Consider the following 13729-nt stretch of genomic DNA (forward strand, 5'->3'; position numbering starts at 1 on the left):
GCCGCTGCTCCTCTTCTGCCGGTGGGTCGCAGGCCCGCCTACCTTGCAGAAGTGATTGGAAGCTCTGCCCCTCTGCGGGCCACTGGGCCTTTTCTGTTGGTGGTCCCAGTTCCGCCTACCTGGCAGGCGCGGGGGTTGGGGGGCGGCTCTGTACATTTGGCATCTTATTTTTTTCTGGAAATTTTACATATTAAGCTTTCTGTTTTAGTAATAAGCATCTTTTAGAGGAGTTGGTGTGTGAGTTTTCAGTGTAAGCTTGACAAGATGAATGCCCCTAATGACCCTTGTTTTTCAAATGTAAATTTGATATACAGAGAAATCTATCCTTTGTCCTCTTTGGCTCCAGAAGAATTTACTCTCCTTTTTGAAGTTTTGATTCTTCCTTTTAAAGTTTAATATGTGGGGCTGGGATTGTGGCTCAGCGGTACAACGTCCGCCTAGCACCCACGGGACTCGGGTTCGATTCTCGGCACCACATAAAAATAAAGGCATTGTGTTGTGTCCATCTAAAAAAAATATATTCTCCTTTCTATCTCTAAAAAAAAAAAGTTTAATATGTGTAACTGTAAGAATCAGAGGGGATGATTCTTAACTACATGCAGTGTTTGGAAGCAAGCAGCTTTTCACAGAGATGACCCCTTCACCAAGCCAGCCACAGCCTATGTGCATAAACCTGTGTCCCCCTCTCTCATGATATACTAAATTTCTTGGAAATTTTTCCCTTGATCTTGTTTTCTTTGTGTGAAGAGACTTACTTTAAATATAAGACTCATGTGTTGATTTTCTATCACTGTGTAACAAATTGCCACAGGTTTAGAAATTTAAAGCAACACCCTTTATTACCTCCCCTCTCTGTGAGTCAGAAGTCCTGTGAGTCCCATGGTTAGGTTCTCTGCGGAGAGTCTCAAAGGCACATTTTTATGTTTTTCTGTTTCCAAGCTCATTTGGGTGGTTTCTTGGTAGAATCCAGTTCCTTGTGGTCCGAAGGTCCAAGTCTTATTTTCCTGTGGGTTGTCAGCAAGGATCACTCACAGCTTTTTAAAGTCACTCTTAGGTTCTTTTCACATGGCTTTCCCTATTTTCAAAGCCATCAGCAGTTACCCAGGGAATCTTTGTCCTGACTTCTCCTTTGCCCACCAGCTGGAAAAAACTCTCTGATAAAATTAGGCTCATCTGGACCATCTCCCTTTTTTAAAGTTAGAGATACCATATAAGAAACCCTAATCATGGACTAATTTCCCATCCCATTCACAGGTTGTGCTCACTCAGGGAGGGCAGACCTGATGGAAGGTAAATGCGATTGGAGGATCATCATAGAGTTCTTCCAGCCATAAGTGGTGGGAACATCTGAGTGTAGTGATCAGCTTCTGTGGGCATTGAAAAGATCCTCTTTGGAGTACCTAAAACAGCTGTACAGAATCTGATAATAGGAATAAAAGTGCTTATTTTTTATAAAATAGAAAGGTTATAGCACCATCACAATTCCCTATACCGAAAAAGGTAGAGGATGAAAGATGTGAAAGATGGAAAAAAGAATAAATTGCTGAAGGAGTATTAAACTTAGATATGAGATGCCTCCATGATCATTTGGTGCTCTTGGAGCTTAACAAAAGGAATCCATGTCTACTTTGCACTCTTTTGCTTACTTCTTGGAGCTGAGACAGGTAACTTGTATTATAGTCTTTTAGCTCTTATTTCTTAGCTTTGTACCCCTGGAAATCTGGTCCTCATTTTGTTCATGAAGATAATCACAGTGAACTTTCCTAAAGACAGACAATGTGGATTGAAATGTGAAGGCTGAAATGTGAAGATTTTAAACATTTAGGATGTTTGACAGATGCGTATTGTGCTTCCTCTCAAGGTCTTAGCCAGTCTGGGAAACTGACTGGCTCTGTGACCTGTTCTGGGTTCTTTAACAGTTTCCTTTAACAGAGGAAGGTCACTCTCCCTCTTCCTTTTCCCAAATCATATTTACATTGTAAGCAGAACCTATGTACTAGTTTGTCTTCAGTTGCTATAGTAAAATACTTGAAGCTGGCTGCTTTATAAATAAAAGAGGTTTATTTAACTCACAGTTTTGGAGAGTGAGAGTTCAAGATTGGGCAGTTTCACCTTTTTGGTTTCTAGTGAAGGGTTTATGGTGTGTGGCATCAAAATGTTGTGAATGTGTGCAGAAGAGAACATTTGGGAAGACAGGAAAACAGAGCAATTCACAGGTAGGTTTGCTTTTTATATAACAGTCCATTTTCATGGGAACTAATAACTTTGTGAGCCCAACATTAATCCCTCCTGCAGGCAGAGCACCCAATGAATAAACCACCCCCAACTACACCCCACCTCTTAATACTTTTATATCAGATTCCACACCTACAGTTCATGAACTCTTGGGGGACAAACCATGTCCAAACCATAACAACCTAAATGTAAGTCTATTTACAAAGTCATTATTATCTGATGGTCAGGACAACAAAATCAATAGAAGATGACTATTTTTTTTTGTTCACCAATTACATATAAGACCTCCAGAAGAGTGTTCAGAGCAGTGAATTATTGCAGACTTCAATCATCTGCTGTAATCCTAACCCAGAATCCTTCTTGAATGGAGAATAGGGAGAGGAAGTGGGTATCAGAGCTCTCTCCTTGCATCTCCTCCTTTCCTTCTCTCAGCCCCTAGTGAATTCTGTCTGCTCAAGAGTCCCTCTCTCTCTTGCCATGTGCCTTCAGGTCCCTTAGTTTTTAAACCCTCTGCTTTCTCACCCATCTTTCCAGCTGCCAATCATTCCACTCAATTTACTTGTTTTATTTGGTGGAAATCTGGAAGTCCACAAGTTGTGAATGTAGAGGAAAGAATGAGAGAAAGTAATTTGCTGGTATCTATAAGATAATCAGAGTTTTACACTTCCAAGAGAGGCTGAACAAAATCCCTGTGTACCATTTTTATGTTTTCAGATCCATTCATTGCTTCTTATCAGCGTGATTTGAGGTGTTCTTTTTTTTTCAATCTGGTAGACAAATGCCCAGTCCTCTGATGGAGTTGGTTTGGGCTTACGTTGGAAAATTAATGTCAGTTTTTCCACATACAAGCTGTTTCAATGACTGAACAAATGCCAAATTCACTCTTCATTTTTGTGGCCTAAATACTCCTTGGACATGGGAACATCGTTTTATTCACAAACAAGCTTAGATTCTTAGAAGTTAAAACAAAATTGGAATGTACCATTGGTCAATATTAATAAGTGCAGGATGCTCAACTTATGTCTCTTAAAATTGATCTTTGAAGAAAGAGATCAAATAATTCTAGACTGTTGTTACATTCAAAATTGAGATGAGTGTCATAAGGTCTTTATTAGCATATTTATTTGAAGTGAAAAATGAAGTCGGAATCTTTGGGTGAAAAAGATTAAAAGTTCCTTTGATTGAAAGGAACTCTGATTTGGTGATTGGTTTGATGTGAGGACTGTTATCATCATTAGGTTATATGAAAATCATCTATAACAGTGTATCTCCTGCTCCATCTTTGATTACTAAGAATATTTTATCCATAAATATCGCTTAGCAGTTGTGTTAAAATTAGAAATATTACATTTTCCCATTCCTTTCTGAGTGAATTGTGTTCAGCAAGGTTTTCATAAATGAGAGTATCAATATAGGAAGGTATAATTAATAGTTTCTTGATAGATCTTGGTAAAGTCTCTGTCTCTTAAATATAGTTCCTAGAAATAAAAAAGGTAAATAAATAGAAGGAACACATAATAAAAAAAAAATCTTTTGAAAACACCTAGTTTCAAATACTTAATTTGATCCAGTCTTCTTTCAATTTTTCTGAAAGTAATCAACATCTAGGTCATTAAAATTCACTTTTAGTAGTAGAATTTTAAGCTGGGCACAGTGGCATATGCCTGTAATCCAATGACTCTGAAGGCTGCGACAGGAGGATTGCAAGTTCAAGGCCAGCCTCAGCAACTTATCAAGGTTCTAAAACTTAAATGATCAATCAGAAGAAAAAATTTTAAACCTTAAATAATTTTCTTCTCAATTCTTCGCTATTACTCTTGTAGTTAAGGTACATTTCCTCATTCCATCCATGTTGGACAGACCTTATGACTTACTGTGACCAATGGAATCCTAGCAAATGTGACCCAAGTAGAGGCTTTAAATGTGCTGTGTGATTTGAGGGCTGGGGTTGTAGCTCAGTGGTAGAGCGCTTGCCTCACATTTGTGAGGCACTAGGTTCAATCCTTAGCACCACATAAAAATAAATAAACCAAATAAAGATATTAAAAAAGTGTTGTGTGATTTAATGTTGCCTCTTGAAGTTAGGTCACCCATCCCAATGAGAAAACGTCTAGGTGACTCCCGTGCAAGAAGGAAGAGGTACCAAGTCCAGCTGACCTGACCTCCTGCTTGAGCAGAGCCACCTCCATGACCCAGAGACTTTGGAGTCATAAAAATAAACATTTGTCATTGTGACCACTGAGATTCTGGGATTGTTTACTTAACATTATTGTAGCAAAACCTATCTAATGAATTTAGAACTGTGTGACAAATGAAACCAATAAATTAAAAATCCTACGTGTACACCTGTTTCATTGTAGAGAACATTATAATAATAAGACTTTTGCTAAGAGCCAAGTATATGATGCATGGCATTTTTGGTCGAAAGGTGACGCCAGCTAGCCATTGAGATGATATGATTATGTTAAGATTTGCATTCATATGGATATTGGACTCCTGCGGTTCACCTAGGCTGGCTACAGGACTCCTGGAGAGTTCCCATTGGTTGGGGAAGTACAGTAGGAGGGAGTTCCGGGGGAGGAGCTCTCTCTGCAGGTCCGGGAGGAGGCCGCGTGGGTGGAAAAAATCTTCCCGGGCGGTACCGGACATTGGCGGCAGTTTCAAAAAATAAACTTTGTTCCTGCTTGAGTGGCTCGTGATTTTGTGCCCAGCCAGACTGCGGCAGACTTTCATGAATAAAATGTTACATTTGGATAAAATTCGGTGGAGAAAACAGGGTGAAAATATAAACTTGAGAAAAAGAAGACATCAAAAGACAAGAGAAAACCTGATGCCGTGGTGCATCCCTGTAATCCCAGCAACTCAGGAGGCTGATGAGGAGGATCACAAGTTTGAGGCCACCTCAGCAACTTACAGAGGTCCTGACTCAAAATAAAAACTTGAAAGGGCTGGGGATATAGGTCAGTGTTACTGGGTTTGATCCACAGTACCACAAAAAAAAACAAGAAGAGATTGTTCATACATTTTCTAAAAGTGAGATGATGTTTAATATCAAACCCTCAATTTCTACTGGAAATATTTAAATGAGGAATACACAAAATCTGATTTTAAAATGTCAGTACTTATTATGGGATAGATTGTATGCCTTTTGCAATTATTGAAAATTATAAAGAAAAATGTTGATTAGGAACATCAGTTTTCACATTCTTTTTACGATATATGTGAACGAGAAGTTTGAAGACCATCAGTGTAGATAACTACAGCAAGATGGTAACTTAAAGACCCTTTTAAACAAAGACTCTTAAAGACCTTAAAGTCTCAAATTCAAGTTTTGTTCTACATATGAGGCATCTAATCTACTTTCTGGGCTTGTTCCATGATGTCCCCTCCATCCCAAAGTTTCACTGTTAAGAAAAGGAAATGAATAAACCTATAATTGGCTGTTATCTTTGACCTATAACGAACCAACAGCAACATAAACATTTCTTATGGAATTGGAAAGAATATGGAGAAATTACTTAATTTATCCAAGAAAAGAGTCAGTTTAGAATATTCTGTAACTTAAAACCACATTTACTCATCAATTTCCCCACTCTTGATATTAAATGAAATTGTCTCCATTTAGAAAACTCCCTAAAAGTGATATTTTTCTTGTAGTGGTATATGTGAATCCCTCGGGCTTTTGTGAGGCTAAATGCCATATAGTCTACTCAATGTCCAGGATAAGTATGATTTCCTTTTTAAAAATATCAATTTTACTTGCCCCCAAGTTTCCTTAAATACTAAGTTAAGCCTGAAAATATTGTGGAATACGATGAAAGATATATAATAAAAGTTTAAAGACATCATATAAAACTCCTAGGACATTTTGAAATGATGGTAGTGGTTTCAGAACCCCTGAATATGTGAGTGCACCATCCTCTGTTGTTAGAGGGTCTTCAGTGAAACTAAGAAACCTGTTCCAAGGGCTTCACCTTTCAAGGTGGTCCTTGGTAACGTGAGCAGAGAAAGGATCCTGGACATCAGGGATTATATTTCCCATTGCACAGATGTGGCCCGTATTGTCTGTTCAAGGCACTGGCTCTTTCTCTGAGGCTGAGCTGGGTGCGGTGTCTGAGAGGAGCCTGCAGACTTTACAGAAGTTTTGGAGGGTTTTCTTCCTGGCTGACATTCAGACAGGAACTTTTTCACTTGGGTATAAGGAGGTCGATATCTCATTAACAGCAATGACAGATTGTGGGAGCTCTAAGATAGCCTCATGCCAAATGGGAAACACCTAATATGTTTATGAAATCATTTAATCCATAATCACAGCTTGTAATGAAAGGGACTGGCAGCTTGGCATTGACATTTACAAAGCGGTCCCCATGATATATTTCTGTGAATTATAGATTTAGCAAACTGTAATTTATAAGCAATCAGAAAAAAAAAAGATTTGTCTGGGCAGTTCTTGAAGTTTTTGGAGGCAAGGGTGATGTCTTTAATCAACCATAGTATTTTTTTAAATTTTTATAAATTACAACTATTTGAGTTATTTTGCTGTTCTTCACAATGTCACATTCTCCAAGTTCTTAGTCTTGTCTAATGGATTTGGGGAGCAGAAAGGATAACACTCTTTTCAGCTTTGTTTACAACTTTGTTATTTTCCGAAGAATTGATAGGGGTGGTGCAATTATTTTTGTCGCAATTCATGGGCAGCGGAGTTGTGGCTTTGAGTGGACTGTTTGTATTGAGCTTGAAAAATTACTTGAGTTATCTTTCATCAGCTAAATCAAGAGCTCTGGTTTGGCTCTTAACAAGACTTCAGACAGAGCATCTGTCTACAGACTGGGGTTTCCCATCATTTCCCATAGTGGGGCACAACCCTTCTGTGATCTCTGGCTCCACTGATCTCTATGCAGTGGGTCACCCACGGTGCCCACCGCCCTTTTATTCCTATATGACCACCTTAGAAAGGACTCCATGTTAGCTTTCCTATTCACATATCCTTATGATATTTGGGTCTGCAGATCAAATTAAAATATATATTTTCAAAGAACCCAAACCTACTGTGACCCTGGGTGTTTTTTATCTGGAAGGTGGTGTAGTCATATTAATTTTTATTGAGTCTATGAGGAATAAATGGCCAGTTATGAAGCAGGTATGAAGCACCAGCACACTGGAGCTCAGTCAGTTTGAGTGGCTTCCCCTCACCAGCATACATATATAGCAGGTTCTCTCAGGGCAGGGAAGGGTATTGGGTTAACTGTAGGCTCTCTTGGCTTTTATGACTGGGGAGAGGGTGATGGCTAGAGCTGATCAAACTGAGGGTATGAAAGGGTACATTGAGCATCAAGAGAACCAGACAAGTACCCTCTGCATACCATTGTTGCATGGGTTAGGCACATGATTTCTCTTAATGTTCTATTTCTTTAAAATTCATATTTGAAGGAAGAAATATATAATTTTGTCTGCTAATTATCAGCTACTTTTATGGCTCTCAAGTTCATGTGTAGCATTTTATGTCTATGATTCTGCCGCATGTTAGTAGTAGGGCTAAGATGTGTGTCTTGAAAATGCTGTCTATGGATAGCCATAATTCATACTGGTGGTGGGGTGGGCATTGGAATTCAATCCTATGTTCCCACTACATCTGCTTCATCCCTTTTGTTTCTCGTTACCTACATTTGGGATGTTGGAGTGATTTGGTCTGGGGTCAGATGTGGCCTGGGTATCTTAAGAAAATACTTCACAAACCTTAGTGTGACCTCAGGATTTGTAGATATTCTTCTTTCCAGCATGAAATATTGTCATCATGACCTAGTCCTGGGACTTATAAAAATAGAAATATTTAGCCAATTTATCCTTTTTTGAAAGAAATTCTAAAAAATATATATCCTTAAGTTTATCCTCTTATGCTCGGAAGAATAATGAGGTGGGTACAAAAAGAGGAGATGATGATAAGAATGTTCATTGTAGCTCTGCTTATAAGGAGAGCAGAAAAAGAAATTTCAATGATATATAATTACTATCGAGAAGGCAATTGCTTTGCAATCCATGTGAAAGAGAAATAACTTTCACTTCTCAGTGTCAGTCTGGGTGATAAACTTCTGAAGCTACATCAGTCCTTCAAACTTTTCTCAAGTTTCCAGCATCTGGAATGGTCTCAAGAAAATAAATGATTGGTGACAGAGTCAGAGGGTAGAGGATCCCATCTATAAAATATGAAATTTACTCCAGACACAACAGGAACCACCTTGAGTGATAGGAAACAGCTAGGAGAGGCAGGTCTCTTGAGGGTTCTCAGTAGTCACTCTTCAGAAGAGTGGACACCTGTGAGATGATGGGGTGCTATGAGGGCAGTGGTCTAGAATCATACTGATATTTTCACCTGCATTAAATTTCCTAAGTATCTTAGACTTTGTGCTTAAAATTAATATGTATAATTATTATCCTAAAGTACATTCTGTATTTTAAATACTTCATCCTTTATTTTAAAGTTTGAAGATTGCTGCTCTTAAGTAAGATAGGGAGCCCATGCCATGTTTATCCTGGATTATGAGGCGCCCAGAGACTTCCACCAAGGAATCAGTTGCCCCAGTTTAAAGCTTGGAGCTGGGTGCAGTTTCTTCTTTAGCTAGACATCGTCTCTGCTACTGTAATTTAGAAATAGTTGCTCTGATGGTCTCTGAGGAAGTGGCAGTTCCTAGTGAGGTGGTAACACCAGCTCTGTGACATGTTGGGAACAAGAGGGTAGAATCTGAGAGTGGATGTAGAAGGAAGATGAGAGGTTGTTCCTAGGGGGAGTGTAGAAATGACAGGACTCATGGGAAATGGCCTGGGACCTGGTGAGGACCAGCCTACGCAGCCTTGTCCCAGCAAGAACATGACCAACACCACTGTAGTTAGTCATGTCCGTAGTAAGAGGGTCTATTCTAGGAAATGAAGCAAGAGCAATGCAGATGCAGATGCAGATGCGATGTGAAGGTCTGTTAGTCATTCTGGCAGTAGTCACAGATGGGACAAGCAGAAACAGAACCTCGTGTAGACACACAGGGCTTCCTTGAAGGAGGCTGGAAGGCAGGGCTCAGTCTATTGCTTTGGGCCAGAGCAGAATTCCTATCTTGGTTCCAGAAATCACAATGGGATGCTCAAGAGATCCTGGCAGAGGGGACCTGATGGGTAGGCTGGCTTTTGGTGGAGGAGTGGATTTCATCCATCCTTTTGTTTAAAATCGAGGGCTTCCTACCCTACAATGAAAATCTGGAAAAGTTGTCTCCCAACTCCAAAGGCACAACAGCTGTTGACAGTCTCTGGATTTGTCTGATTTTAAGGATGGAACTCAGACTGGGCTTTCCGAAGAGGAAAGGAGAACAAATGTTAAAAGCAAGAACACAATCTCAAAGGCAGAGGAGTTTGAAGGAAATCACTATCCAAGGAGTAATAAAAAAGATTACTCAGAAGTGACTATATTTTCTGGCAGATGTGTTGTCAAAGGAAAGAGAGAAGTTGGCTGAGCTTTTAGCATAGTTTCAGCTTGAGGATAATGAGGCAACATTTGGTTAAGACTAAAAATGTTCAGACATAGATTTACTGTGAATGAGTCACACGCAGATGATCAACTTGAAAAGGTTGAAAGGGATTCAGGGTTTTTAGAGCTTAGTAATTCATTTGAATGGCTCTGTTTCCCAAGGAGGTAGACAGTTCTTCACCTTTCTTAATAAGAAGAGAAATATGGGTTTGTTTTTGCATGGGAGGCAAAGTTTGGTTCTCTCATTGCCATTATTTTTAATATGAAGCGTAGACAGACAACTAATAGTGAGAAAAAATGAGATGCATGAGATAGGTAGGTAGAGATTTAGAAATTTATGACTTTATAAGATTCCTTTGAACTCATATAATTGCATCTGTCAATTTTGCAGGATAAACTGATTGTATAAGATGATGTGCGGATTCTGAACCTTTTTGAACGTATAGTCAAGAACCATTAAATATACATAGCCACAAACTATGTATAATACTATGTAAAAAGCACTGTATTCTGTACCTAAATATCCTGGAAAAGATTTAGTGTACAATGGGATGTCTTTGAGACAAACATGGAAAAAAATGTAAGTAGGTTCCTTGATTCTCACTGTAAATGTTTAAATGAATAATTTTCTTCATTTTCACATTCCATTTATTGGCAATCTATTGCCCAAGTTCAGGATGAACAGTGCAGCCTCTGTGGGACCTGCTGAACAGACATATTTGATGGGATTGAAACAGAGCTTTCATCCTTTCTTCTGCAAGAGCTTGCTGCTGGCTGTACACACTTTCCATCTCATCTTTTCCAGGATTTGTTTAAATTTGGAGAGCAGGAAGCATACTTCCTGAAGAAAGATCCCTATTGTAGAGTTTTCTGTTTTTTTTTTTCTTTCTGTAGGAAGCTGGTAAAATACTTGTCATACTCTGACATGGAGGAGGGAAGCATCACCATCGTCATCACCACTAATCTTGGTAATTTTTAAGACTTGGCAGATTTGTTTACTCGTATCTTTCTGTGTTGATGTGGCAGTCTGTTAGATATTGAGCAGCCCCAGAATCAGCATCAAAAAATGAATAGATGCAAACCAAACTAGCAAAAGCATAATAGCCAAAGATGTGCAAAAATCCCTCAGGGTTCCAAAAGAAATAAGAATGATTACAGATTTATAATATTATTGGGGCAGGGGGAACAATTCTTAAAGTTTGTGCTATGTCTCAGATTAAGACCAGCCTTGAGAAACCCAAGGGAGAATTCTGCCAGAGACTATTGCTTGTATTGTCATTACGTCAATATTTTGCTAATTCTTTGACCAAAGGAAAGCAATCTTTAATCAAGCAAGGCTATCTCTCATATTTCAATTTACGTTTGACCTGCTCTGTGATATATAGGGTGTGACCTGAACACTCTAACTGGAGTGAGTCTGAACTGCAATTGAGCTTTAGCACAATTGTTTTCTGGGTAAATTTGCTAATCTTTGTGAGCCTCAGATTTTTCCCCTGAAAAAAATGCTTTTTTGGTTTAGGGGTTTTATTTATAGGGTATACCCATCTATTCACAGTTTGAATGCATGAATGTGAAGTGGTTAATGAGCAAGAGGGGACAGAAGCTGGTAAGTAACTCCTCCTCTCTTTTGCCCTTCAAGTGGACAGTTCTTCAGTGCATTCATTTTACTTGGCTTCCCAGAAGGCCTGGGTGAGATCCAGGTCCAGTTGTCCATAGAAGAAATCTGCTTAATAATAAACTTGCTTTTGACTTTTGCTCCTGTCCTGTTCTCCATTCCTCTCCCTCGGGAAAAAAATACTATGTAAGTCTTTGTGTCAGGCTTGGCTCTCCAGAGGGGTCATGGACTAAGACACCAGGTAGTTGAGTTATATATCTTAATCTTAGACATTGACCTCTTTGTTTGCTCTTCATTCTTTCTGCAAAGGTAGCATTTCATGTGAAATAATTTTCCTCCTGCTTTGAGTATATCCTTTGTACCTGATAGAGGATTGATGGCAATATATTCTCTGAGTTTTGGTTTGAAAAAAAATCTTTATTTCACCTTTGTTCTTGAAGAATGTGTTTTTCTGCATATAAAATTGTGGGCTGGCAGTTACTTTCTCTAAGCACATTGAAGATATTGTTTCTCTTCTGGTTTCTGTTGTTGCTGGTAAGAAGTCATCTGCCAGTGACTGTCATATTTTCTTCCTCTTTCTTTTAGCTGTGTTATTAAAAAAGATTTTTCCCCTTTTAGTAGAAACTCAATGATAGGTCCAGGTATGAAGTTTTTTTTAAAGAATAATTTATTCAGCATGCAATTTATTCAGCTTGTTGAATCTGTGAATTGAGGTTTTTCTTCAGTTCAGGAATATTTTTAACATTTTTCTTTATGTCCTGTGTCTGTTCCATTCATTCTCTCTTCTCTTCTTAGGACTTCATGTAAAGGTATACTAGATCCTCTTATTGTATATTTGTTCTGCTCTTTTCCATTAATTTTCTACCTTTTATTTCTGTGCTGCATTTTGAATAACATTCTCTCTATAAATCATGGCATGATTTCCTCTTTATAGCTGAGTCTAATTTGCATTAAATTTTTGTTTATTGCATTTTAAAAAGTCTTAAATTCTATTGGGTTATTTAAAAAAATCTGCTATGTCACTGTTTATAGTTTTTACTTATTTTCCCAAACTTTTAAACTTTTCTTTTATGTCTTTGAACCAGTAAGCTAGGTAGGCTCACCACCCAACTGGTCTGGCACCTACTTGATTGGAGCGTCCATCAAACTTCAGACAACTCCACCTATCAGCGGAGAAGGGAAGCTGAGAAAATTTTTGAAAGCCAACAGAAGCTATTGTACAATTTTCCATTGAGGTTTTACTTTTTTTTTTCTTTTGCCCTTTTTCTCACATCTCTAGGATCTTTGAATCCCAATATTTCTCATGCCTCAATATATCAAGGAATGGGAATCTGAATAGTATATTACAGTTTTGTTGTGTATCCTTATATTTTAATTTTCTCTCTCTCTCTTTTTTTTAAATCTGTATATATATATTTTTTTTCTCTCACCTCCTCTCCCTGGATTCTCTTTCTCAATTCTCTCAGGCTAACAGCCAACCTCTATTAATTACTCCCTCACTCTTTACTATAGATTTTTACCTTTATCTTCTCTCCTTCTCTTGTAAACACCACATCTTGCACTACTTCTTTTCTCTCATTGTCCATCATTAGAAATGGTAAACCCTTTAGCAAACTTACTGTTTATACTGTAGACAATGATTGAACATATCCTTTCCGTTTATTGAGACAAAACTATAGATGCCTTCATAGGAGCTCTTTGGTTTAAAGGTGTATATTGTTTGTGTTGGGTGCTGTTAATATTGGTCTCCACCTTAAAGGTGAGGTACAAGAAGCCTTCAGGGACCCCATAAAACTACAGGATAGAAACTGTACTGCCTCGGATCCACACTAGATGGGAAGACGCACAAATAACATGGAAAAAAACCACAGGAATAAAGCACCTCAAACAAACCAAGATGTCCCAACAATAGAATCCATAGACAACACAGTTGAAGAAACGTCAGAGAAGGAGTTCAGAAGATACATAGTTAGGCTGATCTTCAAATTAAAGGATGATATTGGAGAAAAAATACAGGAAGTGAAAGATCACGTCAATAAAGAGGCAGAGATTATAAAAAGGAATCAAGCAGAATCCTCGAAATGAAGGAAACAATAAACCAAATTAAAATTTCAATGGAAAATATCACCAACAGACTAGACCACTTAGAAGACAGAACCTCAGGCAATGAAGACAAAACATATACTCTTGAAAATAAAGTCAACTGCACAGAGCAGATGGTAAGAAACCATGAACAGAACTTCTAAGAAATATGGGATAATACGAAAAGACCAAATTTAAAATTTATCAGAATAGGTGAAGGCATGGAGGTACAAACCAAAGGAATGCACAATCTTTTCAAAGACATAATATCAGAAAATTTCCCAAAT

At 38.3% G+C, this 13729-nt stretch overlaps 1 pseudogene; it reads left to right on the forward strand.

Moving 5' to 3' along the window:
• Positions 1-13729, forward strand: part of LOC125613811 — a 72081-nt pseudogene that overhangs the window by 22488 nt on the left and 35864 nt on the right.

Source organism: Marmota marmota, unplaced genomic scaffold (genome assembly GCF_001458135.2).
Source record: "Marmota marmota marmota unplaced genomic scaffold, marMar, whole genome shotgun sequence".
In the NCBI taxonomy this organism is placed as follows: domain Eukaryota; kingdom Metazoa; phylum Chordata; class Mammalia; order Rodentia; family Sciuridae; genus Marmota; species Marmota marmota.